The sequence below is a fragment of the Mustelus asterias genome, chromosome 24 (assembly GCF_964213995.1).
Source record: "Mustelus asterias chromosome 24, sMusAst1.hap1.1, whole genome shotgun sequence".
Lineage (NCBI taxonomy): Eukaryota > Metazoa > Chordata > Chondrichthyes > Carcharhiniformes > Triakidae > Mustelus > Mustelus asterias.
In genome coordinates, this window is record NC_135824.1 from 14,599,361 (window position 1) to 14,621,317 (window position 21,957).

The 21,957-nt window shown below is 47.4% G+C and overlaps 1 protein-coding gene across 1 annotated transcript in view; it reads left to right on the plus strand.

The window, feature by feature from the left end:
* Positions 1-21,957, plus strand: part of LOC144511044 (NT-3 growth factor receptor-like) — an 826,965-nt gene that overhangs the window by 470,660 nt on the left and 334,348 nt on the right. The gene's annotated exons all lie outside the window — the stretch shown is intronic.

Here is a 21,957-nt window from a genome sequence, read left to right on the forward strand (position 1 = left end):
GCTTTCATGGAGCCAGGTTTCATGCTGGAATTGCAGGTTTGTTGAAGTTGACCTCGGATTGAAACTGTTTAAAGCATGCTGCATATCCGTTGAAGCATTGATGTGAACGCCAACACTACTGATTCCTCACAATCTTCAATCTGTGTGATCTTCCAATGTGGCTGATGCATCAATGTTAGCAACCTGACATCATTGGCTCCCGAGCGCATTAAATTTAAAATACCCATCGTGTAATTTAGTCTCACCATTATTTCATTCTTCCCCAATTTTTGTGACCTCCTTCAACCATGCAATCCTTATCCCCACGACCTCCTCAATTTCTCTTCTTCCAACCTCCTGTATATTTCCCCTTAACTTTACCTCATGATTGGTCTTCAGAGGGCTTTCCTGTACCTTTCCTTTGAGGTGCTCCTTTGGACCATGTCTTTGGCCACTTTTCCTCTTTATCTTGGCTTTTCCCGTTTTCCTGATGCATTAGTGAAGTACTTTGAGAAGTTTATGTACATTGAAGGTGATATGTGATTGCAAGTTGCTACTGTTGTGGTAAAAATCAAACAGAGATACATGGCTGAAGCAAAGGAAACTTTGATCCAGAAACATCAGACTTAACAATTGTGTATAAGAAAACAGAAAGCCGGTCTCATTATCATTGAATCCCTACAATGCAGAAGGAGGGTCTTTTTCCGGCTGGAGCTCTGTGACCAGTGGTGTTCCGCAGGGCTCTGTACTGGGACCCCTGCTATTTGTGATATATATAAATGATTTGGAAGAAGGTGTAACTGGTGTTATCAGCAAGTTTGCGGATGACACGAAGTTGGCTGGACTGGCGGATAGCGATGAACATTGTCGGACAACACAGCAGGATATAGATAGGCTGGAAAATTGGGTGGAGAAATAGCAGATGGAATTTAATCCAGATAAATGCAAAGTGATGCATTTTGGAAGAACTAATGTAGAGGGGAGTTATACAATAAATGGCAGAGCCATCAAGAGTATAGAAACACAGAGGGATCTAGGTGTGCAAGTCCACAAATCCTTGAAGGTGGCAGCACAGGTGGAGAAGGTGATGAAGAAGGCTTATGCTATGCTTGCCTTTATAGGACGGGGTATAGAGTATAAAAGCTGGAGTCTGATGTTGCAGCTGTATAGAACGCTGGTTAGGCCACATTTGGAGTACTGCGTCCAGTTCTGGTCGCTGCACTACCAGAAGGACGTGGACGCTTTAGAGAGAGTGCAGAGAAGGTTTACCAGGATGTTGCCTGGTATGGAGGGTCTTAGCTATGAGGAGAGATTGGGTAAACTGAGCTTGTTCTCCCTGGAAATACGAAGAATGAGGGGAGACCTAATAGAGGTGTACAAGATTATGAAGGGTATAGATAGGGTGAACAGAGGGAAGATTTTCCCCAGGTCGGAGGTGACGATCACGAGGGGTCACGGGCTCAAGGTGAGAGGGGTGAGGTATAACTCAGATATCAGAGGGACGTTTTTACACAGAGAGTGGTGGGGGCCTGGAATGCGCTGCCAAGTAGGGTGGTGGAGGCAGACATGCTGGCATCGTTTAAGATTTACCTGGATAGTCACATGGGCATTCTGGGAATGGAGGGATACAAACGAATGGTCTGGTTGGACCAATGAGCGGCACAGGCTTGGAGGGCCGAAGGACCTGTTTCCTGTGCTGTACTGTTCTTTGTTCTTTGAGGCTGTTCGGCCCATCGAGTCTGCACCGACTGAAGGAGCATCTTAACCCCAGGCCCACCCCCACACTAAGCCCATAACCCTGTGCATATACTATGGCCAATCTCCCAAACCTTCACATCTTGTGGAACACTGAGTGACAATTTAGCAGGGCCAGTCCATCAAACTCACACATCTTGGGATACTAAGGGGCAATGTAGCATGGCCAATCGACCTAACCCACACATCTTGGGACACAAAGGGGCAATTTAGCATGGCCAATCCACCTAACCCACGCATCTTTGGACTGTGGGAGGAAACCAGAGCACCCAGAGGAAACCCACGCAGACACGGGGAGAATGTGCAAACTCCACACAGTAGACAGTGACCCAAGACCGGAATTGGACCTGGGTCCCTGGCGCTGTGAGGCAGCAGTGCTCACCACTGTGGCACCGTGCCCCCCCCTAAAAGCTGATCAAGTTAAATAATCAATATATTGCTGGTGACGGCCAGGTATGGGCCTGATGCTCCACCGCCAACTATTTTCAGGGCTAGTTGATTCAGGAGGTGTGTTGTTCCACACTCCTTAGAGGATTCTGACTTCCATGACCACCGTCCTGCTGTCTCTCTCATCCCAACGCCTTTTGTGGGGTCAGATGAGGGTCGGCATCGGGCGCCTTCGCCCAGCGTTCGGTTCAGCCCGCAGCGCCAGCTCTGCTTACAGAAGTGGCCCACTGGGCACTCGCATTCTACACCCAGCCCGGTCTGTCTCGCACAATGGCTATTCACCGGGCCAAGTTGGCTGCAACTGAGGCTCCACCTCTTACATTGTGAGTTGTTGTTGAGCACTGTCCTATTCACAGTGAACTTGGAGGAATAGCTGACTGACCCTGAACACATGGCTTCATAAATGAACACTACTTTGATCATGAGGATGAACCAATGTCTGCACCAGGACCTGCCTCCATCCTTTGGGAACCACTTAACTAAGGTGACATACTGCTATCGTGCTGGATTTAAATCCTCACGCAGCTCCTAATGTTGCATTTGACATTTAAGCTGTGCTCACACTTGACTGTGCATAATATAAGGATGGTTTGAGTAGCTGATATAATGGCTCCATGCTAATTGACTATGTTTGAATACTGGTATTTAGATTTAATTGCCACCATTGAATCAAAGTGCATCTTGTCTTCTCTGTAATATGATGGTTTCTTGCTCTCGTGTCTCCTCGATGATAATCTTCAAACATAAATGTGACTTATTGGAGAGATGTGATGATGTTCTAAGGCTGCACCGCCTCAAAATTCAGCTTGTCCTCTGCATGGAAACTGGCTGAAGATGCACTGGCTTCTGCTTCAGGAATGAAAACTGACAAACAGGAAACTTCAACAGTGAAGTATCTTGTTTATTTTGACTCAGGACATTAAACTGGGAGGTGGGGGGTGGTTGGCGGGCAGAGGGGTGGTGGGGGTCATGCAGCATAGGTACAACTTCCAGCAGAGAGATTGATTATCCTCACAGAGTGATGAATATGGTAACTATCCGGTTAAGGGCAGGAATACTGCAGATAGGTCCAAGCCAGGGATCCGGGTTCGATTCCCCACTTGGGTCACTGTCTGTGTGGAGTTTGCACATTCTCCCGGTGTCTGCGTGGGTTTCCTCCAGGTGCTCCGGTTTCCTCCCACAGTCCGAAAGACGTGCAGGTTAGGTGCATTGGCCATGCTAAATTCTCTCTCAGTGTAGCCGAACAGGCGCCGCAGTGTGGCGACTAGGGGATTTTCACAGTAACTTCATTGCAGTGTTAATGTCAGCCTACTTGTGACACTAACAAATAAATAAACTCAAAAAGATGTGCAGGTTAGTTGGATTGGCCATGATAAATTGTCCGTTAGTGTCCCAAAATGTGCAGGTTAGGGGGATTAGCGAGGTAAATACGTGGGGTTACAAGGCTAAGGCCTGAATAAGATGCTCTATCAAGCAGTCGGTGTAGACTTAATGGGCCAAATGGCCTCTTTCTGCACTGTGGGATTCTATTCTATTACGACCAAATATTCCAGACAACACAATGGCAATGGTGATCTTGGAAATGTTGCCTGTGGAAAAACATCATCCAGGGCTAAATATTGGATGTGAACATGGATTGTACAGTTTTGGTCAACTGGTTTTGATGTTCCAGAAATATGTTGCAACATCTTCAGTTGGTGATAAAATGCATTGACAGACCCCGCATGATTCTACATGGGCAGTGATGAAACGGTTGGATAGAATGTGGGAATGACAGAGTAGAATGGGACTGAATTCCCTTATTCCTATATACATACATATATATAAAGTTATGTTTGTGAATCGCTCCAAACCCATCTGATCACTGCATGTGTTCCTTTTGTGTACCACACGCAGGATGATTCCAAGAAGAGTAATTTTCAATAGTTAGCTTCGAAAATAACTTGGTCAGCCCCACTCAACCATTGAAATGAACTGGTCTTGCAATGAGGAGAAAAAGGAGATTCCAGTGGTCAGTCAGCGATGTGTACCCACTCTGGTGGTCAGTCAGTGATGTGTACCCAGTCTGGTGGTCAATCAGTGATGTGTGCGCACTCTGGTGGTCAGTCAGTGATGTGTACCCACTCTGGTGGCCAGTCAGTGATGTGTATCCACTCTGGTGGTCAATCAGCGATGTGTGCGCACTCTGGTGGTCAGTCAGTGATGTGTACCCACTCTGGTGGTCAATCAGTGATGTGTACCCACTCTGGTGGTCAGTCAGTGATGTGTACCCACTCTGGTGGCCAGTCAGCGATGTGTACCCACTCTGGTGGCCAGTCAGTGATGTGTACCCACTCTGGTGGTCAGTCAGCGATGTGTACCCACTCTGGTGGCCAGTCAGTGATGTGTACCCACTCTGGTGGTCAATCAGTGATGTGTACGCACTCTGGTGGCCAGTCAGTGATGTGTACGCACTCTGGTGGTCAATCAGTGATGTGTACCCACTCTGGTGGCCAGTCAGTGATGTGTACCCACTCTGGTGGCCAGTCAGTGATGTGTACGCACTCTGGTGGTCAATCAGTGATGTGTACCCACTCTGGTGGTCAGTCAGTGATGTGTACCCACTCTGGTGGTCAGTCAGTGATGTGTACGCACTCTGGTGGTCAATCAGTGATGTGTACCCACTCTGGTGGTCAATCAGTGATGTGTACCCACTCTGGTGGCCAGTCAGTGATGTGTACCCACTCTGGTGGTCAGTCAGTGATGTGTACCCACTCTGGTGGCCAGTCAGTGATGTGTACCCACTCTGGTGGTCAATCAGTGATGTGTACCCACTCTGGTGGCCAGTCAGCGATGTGTACCCACTCTGGTGGCCAGTCAGTGATGTGTACCCACTCTGGTGGCCAGTCAGTGATGTGTACCCACTCTGGTGGTCAATCAGTGATGTGTACCCACTCTGGTGGTCAATCAGTGATGTGTACCCACTCTGGTGGTCAGTCAGCGATGTGTACCCACTCTGGTGGTCAATCAGTGATGTGTACCCACTCTGGTGGTCAGTCAGCGATGTGTACCCACTCTGGTGGCCAGTCAGTGATGTGTACCCACTCTGGTGGTCAATCAGTGATGTGTACCCACTCTGGTGGTCAGTCAGCGATGTGTACCCACTCTGGTGGCCAGTCAGTGATGTGTACCCACTCTGGTGGTCAATCAGTGATGTGTACCCACTCTGGTGGTCAGTCAGCGATGTGTACCCACTCTGGTGGCCAGTCAGTGATGTGTACCCACTCTGGTGGTCAGTCAGTGATGTGTACCCACTCTGGTGGTCAGTCAGTGATGTGTACCCACTCTGGCGATTGTGCCTGTGCATCATGTTTGCTCGATCACCTTCCCTCTGCTGTATCACTGATATGAGTTATTTATCAGTTTCAAGGACAGACTTGTTAATTCAGAATGAGCCACTTATTTACATCAAAGGAGGATTGAATGTGAAACAGTGTCACCCTCAGTAAATAGATAGTCAAAATAATGGAAGAACTTTGAAAAGAACATCCATGAAATTCAGATGAATGTCATTTAGATATACTGTTTTTCACATTCCAGCTGCAGCTAATAATCGACTCAGCTATGAGTTAGAGCTCAGGCTTTTAAATATTTTGCACCTTGTCTTATGGTGTAGGAACAGTTTAGCACTGACAGAGACGCATTTTAATAACTTTAGCTGTGTGGTACAACCCTGTGCAAAAGGGATAAGACAGTAATGATTTCTGGTTCCTCCTTTTCCATTATTTAAGTGATTGGACACCATATGAAGAAATAGCCCTATTAGAAAAAGGTCTCAACGCTTTGTGGTGCTGGGGACCTTTCTGGCAGCCAGTAAAAGGACATGGTTTAAACAAAGGCAATGTGAAAGACTATCTGCTCTGTTTATTTCATGCTTATTGGGAGATGGGCGGCACGGTGGCACAGTGGTTAGCACTGCTGCCTCACAGCACCAGGGAGGCGGCTTCGAGTCCCGGCTTGGGTCACTGTCTGTGTGGAGTCTGCACGTTCTCCCTGTGTCTGCGTGGTTTTCCTTCGGGTGCTCCGGTTTCCTCCCACAGTCCAAAGAACATAGAACATAGAACATTACAGCTCAGTACAGACCCTTCGGCCCTCGATGTTGCGCCGATCTGTGAAACCAATCTAAAGCCCATCTAACCTACACTATTCCAATATCATCCATATGTTTATCCATATTTAAATGCCCTTAATGTTGGCGAGTCCACTACTGCTGCAGGCAGGGCATTCCACGCCCTTACCACTCTCTGAGTGAAGAACCTACCTCTGACATCTGCCCTATATCTATCACCCCTCAATTTAAAGCTATGACCCCTCGTGCTAGCTATCACCATCCGAGGAAAAAGACTCTCAGTATCCACCCTATCTAATCCTCTGATCATCTTGTATGCCTCTATTAAGTCACCTCTTGACCTTCTCTCTAACGAAAACAACCTCAAGTCCCTCAGCCTTTCCTCATAAGACCTTCCCACCATACCAGGCAACATCCTGGTAAATCTCCTCTGCACCCTTTCCAATGCTTCCACATCCTTCCTATAATGCGGTGACCAGAACTGTATGCAATACACCAAGTACGGCCGCACCAGAGTTTTGTACAGCTGCAACATGACCTCCTGGCTCCGAAACTCAATCCCTCTACCAATAAAAGCTAACACTCCGTACGCCTTCTTAACAACTCTATCAACCTGGGTGCCAACTTTCAGGGATCTATGCACATGGACACCGAGATCTCTCTGTTCAGCCACACTACCAAGTATCTTACCATTAGCCCAGTACTCTGTAATCCTGTTACTCCTTCCAAAGTGAAGCACCTCACACTTTTCTGCACTGAACTCCATTTACCACCTCTCAGCCCAGCTCTGCAGCTTATCTATGTCCCTCTGTAACCTGAAACAACCTTCCGCACTGTCCACAACTCCACCGACTTTAGCGTCATCCGCAAATTTACTAACCCATCCTTCTACGCCCTCATCCAGGTCATTTATAAAAATGACAAATGGCAGAGGCCCCAAAACAGATCCTTGCGGTACACTACTAGTAACTGAACTCCAGGATGAACATTTCCCATTAACCACCACCCTCTGCCTTCTTACAGCTAGCCAATTCCTGATCCAAATCACTAAATCACCCTCAATCCCATGCCTCTGTATCTTCTGCAATAGCTTACTGTGGGGAACCTTATCAAATGCTTTACTGAAATCCATATACACCACATCAACTGCTTTACCCTCATCCACCTCTTTGGTCACCTTCTCAGATAACTCAATAAGGTTTGTGAAGCATGACCTACCCTTCACAAAACCGTGTTGATTCTCCCTAATCAAATTATTCCTTTCTAGATGATTATAAATCCTATCTCTTATAATCAAAGAACAAAGAACAGTACAGCACAGGAAACAGGCCCTTCGGCCCTCCAAGCCTGTGCCGCACCTTGGTCCAACTAGACCAATCGTTTGTATCCCTCCATTCCCAGGCTGCTCATGTGACTATCCAGGTAAGTCTTAAATGATGTCAGCGTGCCTGCCTCCACCACCCTACTTGGCAGCGCATTCCAGGCCCCCACCACCCTCTGTGTAAAAAACATCCCTCTAATATCTGAGTTCTACTTCGCCCCTCTCACCTTGAGCCCGCGACCCCTCCTGAACGTCACTTCTGATCTGGGAAAAAGCTTCCCACCGTTCACCCTATCTATCCCCTTCATAATCTTGTACACCTCTATTAGATCTCCCCTCATTCTCCGTCTTTCCAGGGAGAACAACCCCAGTTTACCCAATCTCTCCTCATAGCTAAGACCCTCCATACCAGGCAACATCCTGGTAAACCTTCTCTGCACTCTCTCTAACGCCTCCACGTCCTTCTGGTAGTGCGGCGACCAGAACTGGACGCAGTACTCCAAATGTGGCCTAACCAGCGTTCTATACAGCTGCATCATCAGACTCCAGCTTTTATACTCTATACCCCATCCTATAAAGGCAAGCATACCATATGCCTTCTTCACCACCTTCTCCACCTGTGTTGCCACCTTCAAGGATTTGTGGACTTGCACACCTTGGTCCCTCTGTATTTCTATACTCCTGATGACTCTGCCATTTATTGTATAATCCTTTCCAAAACTTTGCCCACAACAGAAGTAAGGCTCACTGGTCTATAATTACCAGGGTTGTCTCTACTTCCCTTCTTGAACAAGGGGACAACATTTGCTATCCTCCAGTCTTCTGGCACTATTCCTGTAGACAATGACGACCTAAAGATAAAAGCCAAAGGCTCTGCAATCTCCTCCCTAGTCTCCCAGAGAATCCTGGGATGAATCCCATCCGGCCCAGAGAACCTATCTATTTTCACACTTTCCAGAATTGCTAACACCTCCTCCTTATTAACCTCAATCCCGTCTCGTCCAATAGCCTGTATCTCAGTATTCTCCTCGACAACATTGTCTTTTTCCTGCGTGTATACTGACGAAAAATATTCATTTAGCGCCTCTCCTATCTCTTACTGTGCGGGTTGGGTGGATTGGCCATGCTCAGTTGTCCCTTAGTGTCAGGGGAACTAGCTAGGGTAAATGCATGGAGTTATAGGGATAGGGACTGGGTGAGATTGTGGTCGATGCGGACTCAATGTACCGAATGGTCTCCTTCTGCACTGTAGGGATTTTATGATTTATGATTCTACAATATCCAAACTGCCATCTTCACTATGCAATACTGACCAATGAACATGCATGGCCACCACAATGGACAGTGACCACATTATGATTTCATCTTGGCGTTGTAATGAGTGATAGCTGCCATTTTAGAAGTCACATTGAAGGATGGTTCAAATGCTAAAATTAAGCAATGCAGCGATATGATGGATCCACACTGTCAAATGATGCACATTCTTGGTCGATAAAACACTGCCAATCTTCCTCTTGTAGTGTTCATTCACTTTCCCTTCCTGTACCCTTTAATTTTGATTTCTTTTTAAATTCAATCATGGGACATGGGCGTCGCTGGCTGGCCAGCATTTACTACCCATTCCTAGTTGCCCTTGAGAAGGTGGTGGTGAGCTGCCTTCTTGAATCGCTGAAGTCCACGTGCTCTGGGTTGATCCACAATGCTGTTAGGGAGGAAATTCCAGGATTTCCAGCGACTGTGAAGGAACGGCGATATATTTCCAAGTCAGGATGGTGAGTGGCTTGGAGGGGAACTTGCAGATGATGGTGTTCCCATATATCTGCTGCCCTTGTTCTTCTAGATGGAAGTGGTCGTGGGTTTGGAAGGTGCTGTCTAAGGACCTTTGGTGAATTGCTCAGTGTATCTGGTGGATAGTACACACTGCTGCTACTGAGCGTTAGTGGTGGAGGGTGTGGTTGTTTGTGGATGTGGTGTCAACCAAGCGGGCTGCTTTTTCCTGGATGGTGTCAAGCTTCTTGAGTGCTGTTGGAGCTGCACCCTTCCAGATAAGTGGGGAGTATTCCATCACACTCCTGACTTATGCCTTGTAGATGTGGGGGAGCACTTCCTGTGGGGGAGCACAACAGCGGTCACGGGCATTCGGTCTCTGATCTTCGGGTAAGCGTTCTCCAAGGCGGCCTTCACAACACACGACAGCGCAGAGTCGCTGAGCAGAAACAGATAGCCAAGTTCCGCACACATGAGGACGGCCTAAACCGGGATCTTGGGTTCATGTCACACTATCGGTAACCCCCACAGCTTGCCTCCTGGACTTGCAGAATCTCACTGGCTGTCCTGTCTGGAGACAATACACATTTCTTTAACCTGTGCCTAATGCTCTCTCCACTCACATTGTCTGTATCTTTAAGACTTGATCAGCTGTAAAGATTTGCATTCTAATCAGTATTCTGTAACTTGATTTTGTGTCTCTGTGTGCCTTGTTTGGGAACAGATATCCACTCCATCTGATGAAGGAGCAGCGCTCCGAAAGCTAATGGTATTTGCTACCAAATAAACCTGTTGGACTTTAACCTGGTGTTGTTAAAACTCTTATTGTAGATGGTGGACAGACTTTGGGGAGTCAGGAGGTGAGGTACTCGCCGCAGTATTCCTAGCCTCTGACCTATTTTTATAGCCACTGTGTTTATGCCCTTGCTCAAAAAGGAAAAATGAATAAAGATCAATTTGGAAGGGCAATCTGTGAGGAATAAAAAGATGGAGGTTGAATAGATCTATTAAGTGATCATTATAGTATTTTGGTGAAGGGCTATCAGATGTATTAGGCATCCCACACCGGCCCAGACACTTTCTTCTGCTATACAAGCTTCGAAGAACGTGCAATCTTTGGTGTTTTAGTTTCCGAGAAGTCAGATTTGAAAGACCTCAGCTCAGCCCTGCATCAGTAAGGTCATCCTTCGGTTCATTCCCACTGTTTCCTTTTCCCTTTCCCCAATGACATCAACCCAATTCCACCGGCGATTGGGCAGCTTTTAGCATGTGGCCCACGAGGAATGGTGGCACAGTGGTTAGCACTGCTGCCTCACAGCACCAGGGACCCGGGTTCAACTCCGGTCTTGAGTGACTGTTTGTGCGCAGTTTCCTCCCATAAGGTGTGCAGGTTAGGTTGATTGGACATGCTAAATTGTCTCATATTATCAGGAGGATTAGTAGGGTAAATACATGGGGTTTGGGGGATAGGGCCTGGGTGGGATTGTTGTCGGTGTAGACTCCATGGCCTCCTCTGCATTGTAGGAATTTGATGGAGGCAGTTTGTTCTTCCTGATTGAGACCAGAACAAGGAAAATGGGAAGATATGTGGGTGCCACTCTGACATTTCTAACTTTTCAGCAGTTGATTTTATTTATTGCCTAACCCAGAGGTATTGAGTCATAGAATCCCCACAGTGCAAAAGGAGGCTATTCGGCCCATCAAGTCTATACTGACTCTTTGACAGAGCATCCTACCCAGGCCCTATCCCCGTAACCCCACGCATTTACCCCACTAATCCCCCTCAACTCACACAACCTGGGACACTAAGGGGCAATTTAGCATGGCCAATCAACCTAACCTGCACATCTTTGGACTGTGGGGGGAAACCGGAGCACCCGGAGGAAACCCATGCAGACACGGGGAGAACATGCAGAGTCCACACAGACTTTTCATTCTGACTTTTGACAGTCACCCAAGGCTGGAATCGAACCGGGGTCCCTAGTGTTGTGAGGCAGCGGTGCTAACCACTGTGCCAATTGTTAACACCCCTGCTACAATCAAGAAGCTTTGGGATCTCTCTCTGGGGGTCCAGCCAATATCTGGTTTCTAACCGTTCCCCCGCCCCCCCCCTCGTCTCCCCCCTCGCTCTCCCTCCTGCCCTGCCCCCCCGTCCCCCCCCTCCCCCGTCACCCATCCCCAGTACCCCGCCGGTCATTCTATAAATGAGTTAAATGTTGAGGTGGGCTCCTCCTGTCTGCAGCCTCCACTCAATCCACTCGAGGAGAGAATAAACCTGTCAGCGCATAACCATCATCATCCATAAATAATGTGGTATATACAATAACAAAGAAAGATGTCCCTCACAGCCTGTTTCAGCGTGGCTGTCAGTGTTGTGTAGTGTGCAGCTTGAAAGCATTGTTCTGTGTGACAATCTTTGATTATTTAACAAGATGTGAAACAATGCTGGGACATGATTATTGCCATAAACCAACAGCACACCTTCACAGCTGCCAGCAGCAGACAAGGAAATGAATACTGATTGAGGTTGGAAATTGCAGGTTTATTTCAGGACACAGCTGACATTGGAACACAAACGCTCCAAGTGGATTTTATTTGAGTAACAAGCGGGAGAACGGGTCTGTGCACAATTTACATGTAACCTGATGCTGAATGCAGACACACCAGAGCCGTTGCATCACGCAAGGAACATCGGTGTACTGTGAAGTTTTGAAGTTTGTTTTATTGGTGTCACAAGTAGGCTTACATTAACACCCGATAATGTGACACAGATAATGTTCTACTTATGTGTATGGAACAGTAATAGAACATAGCCTTGACAAGCAGCTCATGGCTTGTTCCCATATGCCAAAACATGGAATGTATTCAAGAGGCGGCTGGATATAGCACTTGGGGCGAATGGGATCAAAGGTTACGGGGAGAAAGCAGGATTAGGCTATTGAGTTGGATGGTCAGCCATGATCGTAATGAATGGCGGAGCAGGCTCGAAGCGCCAAATGGTCTCCCCCTGCTCCTATATTCTATGTTTCTATATCCTGATCCATGATGCCAATCAATGGATCATCTTGAGCTCCATGTGGCTGTCCCCAGTGCATGCATTATTTGATAATATCTGTACCTGTGGCAGCAGTAGCACCCATTTCAATCTCACTGTTAAAGAACTGGCAGAAAAACATATTAAGGAAATATTTTTAAAGTTTATTTATTAGTGTCACAAATAGGCATATATTCACACTGCAATGAAGTTACCTATGAAAATCCCCCAGGCGCCATACTCCGGCGCCTGTTCGGGTACATCGAGAGAACTTACCATGGCCAATGCACCTAACCAGCACGCCTTTCAGAATGTGGGAGGAAACCGGAGCACCCGGAGGAAACCCACGCAGACACGGGGAGAACTTGCAGACTCCGCACAGACAGTGACCCAAGCCGGGAATTGAACCCGATTCCCTGGCGCTGTGAGGCAGCGGTGCTAACCACTGTGCCACCGTGCCACCCAAGCCACCCAAGTGACAAATCCTGTGACCCAACTCTTCCCTTTGTCTCTGCTACTTGACATCGATCCAGTCACAGCGGTGTTCAGCGGGTGGATAATTGGGGATTGGAGTCAGTTGCGGGTGGGGGGGGGGGGGGGGGGGGGGGGGGTCGGGGGGGGGGGGGGGGGGGAGTGAGGTGGGAGGTAGTGGGCACCATTCCCTCGGCTTGTCTGAGAACCTGCCGCCACCGCTCTCTGCTTCTCTGTTTCGCAAATTGGTTTCACAGCTGCTAATTTACGATGCAGTTCTGATCCAGAAGAACGGAATGAAAACCATTACCAGCTCATTAGCATGACCTAGTCAAACAGATGCCCAGTGTGCTGATCTGTGGGGTATTCTGGGTGACATGTTCTGAGAGAACAGTGGGCACTGGCACTGAAGCCAATTTAGTGTCAACTTTGATTTCAGCGTATCAGGTCTTTGTGCAGAATGACGTGACCCGATGACGCTGATAAACGGTAGAATGATTCATTGAAGCCTGATGCTGAGAAAGGGAGGGTGCTTTGTTCTGGTAGGTGCTGGCTGTTGGGAGGGGATGTGATGGGCCGTAAATGTCTCTGCAAGCACACCCTCCCCAGCCCGACAATGCTCCAGGATCATAGAATCCCTACAGTGCAGAAGGAGGCAATTCGGCCCATCGAGTCTGCACCAACAACGATCTCACCCAGGCCCTATCCCTGTAACCCCACTTATCGACCCTGCTAATCCCCCTGACAGTAAGGGGCAATTTAGGATGGCCAATCCGCCTGACGTGGAGTTTTTGGAGTGTGGGAGGAAACCGGAGCACCCGGATAAAACCCACCCAGACACGGGGAGAATGTGCAAACTCTGCGCAAACTCTGCACAAACAGTCACCTGAGGCCAGAATTGAACCCAGGTCCCTGACAGTGATGCTAACCACTGTGCCACCGTGCCGCCCTCTGCACTCCTCCAATTCTGGAACATCCTTGATTTTCACTCCCTGCTGTTGGTGCTGTGCCTTCAGCTGCCTGGGCCCTAAGCTCTGGGATACCCTCTCTAAACCTCTCCACCCCGCTCCTTTCAAAAGCCTAACTCTTTGACCAAGCTTTTGGCACCTGACGTGTGATCTTGCGACTAGATGTTTGATAATGCTTCTGCGGAGTGTCTTGGGATGTTTTACTACTCTAAAGGCGCCATATAAATGCAAATTGCTGTTGTGTAAAATAGGCAATAGAGAATCATCAGCCCATTTTATATCTCTCCTGATCTTTCCATTGAAGTCCATATAAACCCTACATCAAAACTGAAAATGATAGACTCTCAATCTAAGTACATTTCAAGGACATAATCACAGCATCTCATTCAGTGCTGTTGTGTGCAACTAAATAATCCAAACTGCTTTCTATTAGAAGAAAGGCCTGCTCTCCACAGATGCTGGCTGATTTGTGTGTTCCTCACATTTGCCGTTTTGTATTGCAGATTTCCAGCACTTGCCTCTTGGCTGTTCCTTTCCCCTCATTATTCACTTTTCTAACAATCTGATTTGCTTTCCGCACACTCCTGCTCAGGGAAGCGTGTATCACATTACCCATTCATTCTGACTGCAGCCTGGATTCCCGTGTCCCGTGCAGTTTCCTAAGCCAGCCCTTGACCTGGGCCCGCGATTTTCCCCACCGTGACATCTCCGGCTCTTTAACCTGCCAAGTGTCAATCAGCTGTCTCAGCGTTGTGTCGGAAATCTCGTTGCTCGCGAAGCAAATCTATCTCGGAGAAGAGCGGTTCTTATTATGCATCCAGCCCGATTGGTGTTAATTGGGTTCCAGATGCAGCCAGGGGACCCGTTGAAAATGGTGATACAAATGAACTGTTGGGGATGCCTGTGATCAGTACTGGGCTCATTAGCAATCCACCCCATACTGCCAATTCATCGCCCCTATTTTTACTTACTGCCACACATGCAGTGGGCAAAAATTCTCACTGCATATCCTCATTTCCTTAAACAGAGTTAATTAAAATAAAGATTAAATGGATCTCCGAAACGGAAGGTGGAGTGGAAATAAGATTGCAATTTATGAATGCAACTCAGAGACCAGTTCGTTTAAGTGAAATGTGTTGTCTCATCTGCTGTGGTGGATGTACAATTGGGTTTTCATACATCGAAACACACAATCTGCATCCAATCTACACTGACCATCAGCAGAACCTCACTGCGACGTACAGACTGAACTGTACTAACCCTTCAAGGGATGCACTGCGTCCTTGTTTGAGTGCTCACACGAGCAGGGCATTCGGATTGTGATGCCTGCTGTCAGATTGGAGCCGTCGCCTTCTCCTGCCTGCCAGATACTCAGCGCATTTAATGAGCAATAAATGTCGTTTTCTGACTGAAGTGGGTTAGAATGCACACTGAGGAGCCATGAGGGAAATGCTCGCACTGTTGTTCTTGCAGACATGCGTTTTATGTTGGGAGGAGGCATGTTCAGATGAAGAGAATGAAACCTTTCTCTGCGGCAGCGACATCAGTCTGTGCAACATCCCTCTTCTTCACTTACTCTGTCATCTGTAGTGCATTACCCACCTACAATACCCTCGACTTAAACTCCATTTGTATAGAATTAGAGTCATAGAATCCCTACAGTGCAGAAGGAGGCCGTTCGGCCCATTGAGTCTGCACAATCCCACCCAGGCCTTATCCCCATAACCTCATGTATTTACCCTAGCTAATTCCCCGATACTAAGGGACTATTTAGCATGGCCAGTCCACTGAACTCGCACGCACATCTTTGGACTGTGGTAGGAAACCGGAGCACCCGGAGGAAACCCACGCAGACATGGGGAGAATGTGCAAACTCCACATAGACAGTGACCCATGCCGAGAATCGAACCCAGGCCCCTGGAGGTATGAGGCAGCAGTGCTAACCACCTTGCCATCCATTATTGAATATAAAGATTGACAAATTATCCAACACTGGAAGATTAAAGGTGAATTGGAGCAGCTTTGGTGCTGTTGGAAAACTTCATTACTTGAATATAATGCAAGTGCTGGATAAACCCAGCAGGTCTGGCAGCATCTGTGGAGAAAGAAACGCTCGTCCCGAAACCGTAAAATCCCACCTGAGGTCAAAGGATCTTTTCATTGTCCCACCCCTTGCCCTCTCCGATTCTCATGGCGGGCGGGCTGGTAAAATTCTGGCCAATGTTTCCAGTTGAATATGATTCCTCTTCTGAAACGGTGTCACACTTGACTTGAAACATTAACTCTGTTTCTCTCTCTACAAATGTGGCCAGACCAGCTGGGTTTATCCAGCACTTTTTGTTTATATTTCAGATTTCCAGCATCCGCAGTATTTTGCTTTCATTATGTTACGTTACAATGATCTATCATAGAATCCATACAGTGCAGAAGGAGGCCAATTGGCCTATCAAGCCTGCCCAACAATCCCACCCGTAATCCCACATATTTACCCTCCTAATCCCCTGAACACTAAGGGGCAATTTAGCATGACCAATCCATCCAACCTGCACATCTTTGGAGTGTGGGACAATGCTGGAAACCTAAGAAGACACGGGGAGAGCTCCACACAGACAGTCACCTGAGGCCGGAATGGAACCCGGGTCCCTAGCGCTGTGAGGCAGCAGTGCTAACCACTGTGCCACCGTGTCGCTCTGGAAGGTATTTTGCACTTCACTTGGTAGGATTCCAGCTTCATTTCTCAAGACAATTTAGGGTTTCCCAAAGGGCAAATTGAAAACACGACATGCTTCACCCACCTTCATGCGTTTATTGGTTGGAGGAATTAAAACAGGACCAACATCCAGCAATCAGGAAAACCTGGAAAAAGATGCAGAACTTTCTGCAAATACCTAAACACCATTGATGATTATTCCTCTATATAACCATGGCGATCTGTGTCAGAATGTCTCTGTGTTCTGTGGGACCTATGAAGAAGTTTCTGGAACTGCTGCACACTCTCAAATGCTCTGTAATGGACGTCTCTGATATTGCCACAAAGAATAACTTTGGATTCTGTTACAATTCCCTTCCATCTGCTGCACATCTTTGGTGATGCTTTTCAGTGCCTTCTGTTTTGACGCAGAGGTTAATCCCTTCTTAAGAAGCCACGACAAATCCCCCAAAAGAGGAATACCTCGCTTCGTAATCTGCTAAAAGTGTTTGGGAAGGTGTGAACTGTTCTTCATTAACATTTTGAGGTTCTTAACAGAAATACCTGGCACTCGCCTTAAGTTAACAATTAACATGTTATTTATTTAACCAACCGGGAACTTTAACTAAACAAGTAACATGTGGATTAAAGTGAGATACTTCTGGAATGCTGTTCAAGTAAATACAAGGACCATTCATTACCCCAAAAATAATAATAACAGAAATATTATCACTCTCAAAAAAATATACAACCAGGTGTTTTGGTTTTGGAAAATCTTTGGAGTTCTTCTGTTGATTCTGCTGTTTGTAAGCTCTTTCTGATTTTGGTACCCTTCGTTAGATAGATGGAGAGTTACTCTTAAGAGATACTTTAAGCTAGCAGGGAGCCACTCTTGCCCTCTCTAGGTGTTTAGAGGTGGCAGTTCTTCAGTTGAACTGAACTTCAGGCAGACAGTTCAGTTCCTCTTTATAATGCTGATGATCTAATCAGCTTTCCTACACTAGGATTGGTCTGATGTTGTCAACAACAGCCAAATTCAAATTTGATAGGTTCCTGATATCTGAGTGTCTTCTTTAAACTGATAGGCTCTCAAAATTCAAAAACCTGCAAAGCCTGTTAGCAAGGCAATCCTGATGTTTTGGTCTCTGTTACAAATGTTGCAATCTGCATACCCTGTGTGCATCTGCATTTCAAACATCCCAGCACTGAACACATAACCAGCTTTTAAAGGGACCACACTTCACAAACTCAACTTCACAACACTTTGCCTGGTATGTTCATCTTTTCAGACAGGATCCTTGGAGAACGTTATGCTCAACAACCCGTAGCATTTTCAAAGCGCCAACTCTAATACATCTCTGCTGGTGTCTTTGTGAATTCCTCATATAGAACACTTGAACGACACTAAGTTCACCTGGCTGGAATGTGTGCAAGTCATGATGTGTGCAAGTGGCAGGATTATTCTCAGACTGGTCTAGTTTCTGGGAGCAGTGGAAGACATTGGGTTTAGGCCATTGTTTCCTTCTCCACTTCTCTGACATCCTTCTTGCTTGTCTGAAGATGGGAGGAACAAGAAACAATGAATTTCTTGCTGCTGCTCTCTTCCTTTTATTGGCTTCTATTGGCATCCCCTGTGAGTATAAACGTCAAAGGGAATCATTTCTGATCCACGGCCGTTGGTACTTACTCAACACAAACCATCTGTGGGTCCCCACACTCCCAGATCTCCACCTTACAGCATTTGCTGAGAGGTTTCTTAGGATCTGTGTTGCCTCCCAGAGTATACATAGAAACATTCATAGAAACTAGAAGCAGGAGGAGGCCATTTGGCCCTTTGAGCCTGCTCCACCATTCATTTTGATCAATACTGATCATCACACTCAACATCCTGATCATACCTTCCCCCTATATCCCTTGATCCCTTTAGCCCCAAGAGCTATATCTAATTCCTTCTTGAAATCACACAACGTTTTGGCCTCAACTACTTTCTGTGTTGGTGAATTCCACACATTCACCACCCTCTGGGTGAGGAAATTTCTCCTCACCTCAGTCCTAAAAGATTTACCCCTTATCCTCAAACTATGACCCCTAGCTCAGGACTCCCCCATCATTGGGAACATTCTTTCTGAATCTACCCCTGTCCAATCCTGTTAAAACTTTGTACGTTTCTATGAGATCCCCTCTCACTCTTCCAAACTCCAATTAATACAATCCTAACTGACTTAGTCTGTCCTTCTGAAGAACTGCGTGACCTTTCCCGTGCATTGAAAGACTGTTTTGTGGTCATAGTGTGCGGAATTTGATCATTGTTCGAGAATTCTCTTTTAGTTTGTGCAATTCGCACAGAAATAATGAGGTTCAATGGCCATGCATCCATCACAGGCTGCTGCATTCATTCAACATGCTTTTAGGGCAATTATAGGTCTACTGTCTGAAATGTAGCAAGCGCAGCCTGGAACCATAACATTCACCCCTGCTATTCATGCACAGTCATTAATTCATGTCTAACATTTGGGTTTTGGAAATTAAGACGAAGCCACTCACAATCTGTGAAGCCAATTTGAAAGGGAGGGATATTTATATCACTCATTGGGAAGCTTGCCTCTTGTTCCTGTTGGAGTCATGTCTTCAACTTCCTATATCCCTTTTTATTTTAAGGATAGATTTTGCTGGGAGCTTTGTTCCTCTTTTAACTACACCCCGCAGCCAAGTTGTGCTGGGAGCTGCTTTAATTACCACACAGGGTGAGACTTCTTCCCCCATTTGGGGGAGTCTTTGGCTGGCAGCTGTGTGGTGCCAGAGTGGCCACTGCTCAGTCAGCCAAAACCCAAACACGAGGAGGTTATGACGCCAGTCTAACCAGGTAAGCCAGAGATATCAGTGGGGCCTAGTCCTAAGGAGGTGGATGATGTCTGTCTGTCTAGAGTTCTATCGGACAACGTTCCGAGCAGACAGGGAGGTGTTGGTAGGTTAAAGGGACCGTGGTGCACGAAAGCTGTGCGGGACCTAGTCAAGAAGAAAAGGAAAGCATACAAAAGGTTCAGAGAGCTTGGCGAAGATAGGGATCGACATGAGTATACGGCTTGTAGGAAGGGACTAAAGAAGGAAATTAGGAGAGCCAGAAGGGGTCACGAGAAAGCCTTGGCAGGTAGGATTAAGGAAAACCCCAAGGCGTTCTATAAATATGTGAAGAGTAAAAGGATGAGACGTGAAGGAATAGGGCCTATAAAAGGTGAAGACGGGAAAGTCTGTACAGAACCAGTAGAAATGGCAGAGGTTCTCAATGAGTATTTTGCCTCGGTTTTCACAGAGGAGAAGGACCTGGGTGGACGTACTGCGGGCTTGCGGTGGACTGAAAAGATTGAGTATGTGGACTTTAAGAAAGAGGTTGTGCTGGAATCTTTGAATGGCATCAAGATAGATAAGTCGCCGGGTCCGGATGGGATGTACCCCAGGTTACTGTGGGAGGTGAGGGAAGAGATTGCAGAGCCTCTGGCGATGATCTTTGCATCGTCGATGGAGACGGGAGAGGTGCCGGAGGATTGGAGGATTGCGGATGTGGTTCCCCTACTTTCAAGAAGGGGAATAGGGATAGCCCAGGAAATTACCGACCGGTGAGTCTAACCTCAGTGGTTGGTAAGCTGATGGAGAAGATCCTGAGGGACAAGATTTATGAGCATTTAGAGAGGTTTAGTATGCTCAAGAATACTCAGCATGGCTTTGTCAAAGGCAGATCGTGCCTCACGAGCCTGGTGGAGTTCTTCGAAAATGTGACTAAACACATTGACGAAGGGAAAGCGGTAGATGTGGTTTATATGGATTTTAGCAAGGCGTTCGATAAGGTCCCCCATGCAAGGCTTCTCGAAAAAGTGAGAGGGCATGAGATCCAAGGGGCTGCTGCCCTGTGGATCCAGAACTGGCTTGCCCAAAGGAGGCAGAGAGTGGGTCTTGATGGGTATTTTTCTAAATGGAGGTCGGTCACCAGTGGTGTGCCCCAGGGATCTGTTCTGGGACCCTTGCTGTTTGTCATTTTCATAAATGACCTGGATGAGGAAGTGGAGGGATGGGTTGGTACGTTTGCCGACGACACGAAGGTTGGTGTGGTTGTGGATAGTCTGGAGGGATGTCAGAAGTTACAGAGGGACATAGATAGGATGCAAGACTGGGTGGAGAAGTGGCAGATGGACTTCAACCCAGATAAATGCGTAGTGGTCCATTTTGGCAGGTCGAATGGGATGAAGGAGTACAATATAAAGGGAAAGACTCTTAGTACTGTAGAGGATCAGAAGGACCTTGGGGTCCATAGGACTCTAAAATCGGCCCCGCAGGTGGAGGAGGTGGTTAAGAAGGCATATGGTGTGCTAGCCTTTATCAATCGAGGGATTGAGTTTCGGAGTCCGGGGATAATGATGCAGCTATATAAGACCCTCATCAGACCCCACTTGGAGGACTGTGCTCAGTTCTGGTCGCCTCATTACAGGAAGGATGTGGAAAAGATTGAAAGGGTGCAGAGGAGATTTACAAGGATGGTGCCTGGATTGAGTGGCATGCCTTATGAGGATAGGCTCAGGGAGCTCAGTCTTTTCTCCTTGGAGAGACGAAGGATGAGAGGAGACCTAATAGAGGTATATAAGATGTTGAGAGGCATAGATCGGGTGGACTCTCAGAGGCTTTTTCCCAGGGTGGAAATGGCTGCTACGAGAGGACACAGGTTTAAGGTGCTGGGGGGTAGGTACAGGGGAAACGTTAGGGGGAAGTTTTTCACACAGAGGGTGGTGGGCGAGTGGAATCGGCTGCCGTCAGTGGTGGTGGAGGCAAACTCAATAGGGTCTTTTAAGAGACTCCTGGATGAGTACATGGGATTTAATAGGATGGAGGGTTATAGGTAGGCCGAGAAGGTAGGGATATGTTCGGCACAACTTGTGGGGCCGAAGGGCCTGTTTTGTGCTGTAGTTTTTCTATGTTTCTATGATGGGGAGAGGCTCAGGTTTGAGAGGCCAAGGGGGGAGGATCAAATGTGGGTAAGATCTTGGTGGGATTTCCTCTGATGGGCATCAGGGGACCTCAGAGAAGGTTCCCTCCCTTGCCTGACACCAGCCTGTGTAGGAAAAGCGACCAGACTTCGCCCTAGCATGGTAAAATGCCAGAGGAGGCACGAAGAGGCACATAAGTGGCTATTCATTGGACACTTATCCGCCTCAGGGGGCCCAAGGTGGGCGGGCTGCCTGATACCTTGCTTTACCAGCCCTCACCAGCGCTGCTGCCCTCCCCACCTCCCCCTGCAGCCCCCACCCCACCCCCATAAAATGGGAGACAGCCCAACCACAAGGGGAAGGCAGAGGGAAGCCACAATTTGCATTTTCTGAGCCCCTGCCCTTCAAACAAACTGGCAGGAGACCCATAAGGTGCAGTTCAGTT